Source organism: Sinocyclocheilus grahami, unplaced genomic scaffold (genome assembly GCF_001515645.1).
Source record: "Sinocyclocheilus grahami isolate Dianchi unplaced genomic scaffold, SAMN03320097.WGS_v1.1 scaffold371.1, whole genome shotgun sequence".
Classification (NCBI taxonomy): domain Eukaryota; kingdom Metazoa; phylum Chordata; class Actinopteri; order Cypriniformes; family Cyprinidae; genus Sinocyclocheilus; species Sinocyclocheilus grahami.
Window position 1 is genome coordinate 938,771 of NW_015505550.1, and position 1,177 is coordinate 939,947.

Sequence of the window (1,177 nt, forward strand, 5' to 3'; positions counted from 1 at the left end):
ATTTATAGTCTTGGTCAATTTCACTGATTTTACAGTGTATGAAAATACACTGTAAAAATACCTTTTACATTCCACAGAAGTTTAGTGTGAATTAATCTAATACTACTACATTAAATAATTTTCTGGTGCTACAGCACAATGAATATGGCAGGCATAAGACCTCTTAGTTGAAGCAGGTCATCATAAGACAGGCTTGATGGCACATGTCCAATCATCTCTTTGGCTGATAGTTCAGTACGAGAGCTGATGATATCACGGTATGTTGATCATCAGCTCTCATGCTCTCATCACCCAATGGTAGAGTGAATGTCTAAGTCCTATTAACACACTATTGCCTGATTCTGAATTTCAATCTTATGTGCTACTCTGTGTTGGTTGGATGCTGGCTGTCTGTTTTTCTTGGTATAACAACGAATACTCTGTTGCTGTGGTTGTTAGCCCAGTTTAGTTTGTAAAAATGTCATCATTTAAAAGCAAAAGCTGTTCTGTAGACCTACTAGCCTGCCATTATAGTTATAATATTAGCAGTAACGCTAATTTCTTATTGGCAAAGAAACACTATGTGTTGGAATAGGTTGGATAGAGTCATCCAGAGTAACTACAAATGAGATATTTACGAGGTGATTTAAGATCCAGTCGCACCCAAGATACCAATTGTGTCCACAGAAACATGGGCATCGCTATGGAAATGTAGGAGGGACTCGTTCTGAGCAACATGTCACATGCACATACACAACATCCATTCAGAGACTGAGGGACACACTACACCACTCTGGAAATAAGTGGCCTGGGAGCAAAGCATACACTTAACATTCTTACTGAAAGCTGATGGGTCCCCTTTCCTTCCTCTCCCTAAGTAGCACGATTGCCTTCCCATAAAATTCACTCACACACACAGTCAGTGGCAGAACATTTCAAAACAAATCACCACAAATGGCAGCTACACAAGCTAGCACGAATGTATACATTGAAACAGAATAAGTACACTTAGTTTGAATCTTCATGAGATACAAATGGATTTTGTGCATCCAGGGCAAAACCCCGTATGCAGGAAGTGCTGAATTTGATAAAGATGCATTAGACGCAAGATTTGTCATCTAAAAGCTTTTAAAAGTTTTGTATTTGTAATAATAAATATAAACTAATTGCAATAAAAATATGTATTATTTCATAAAAA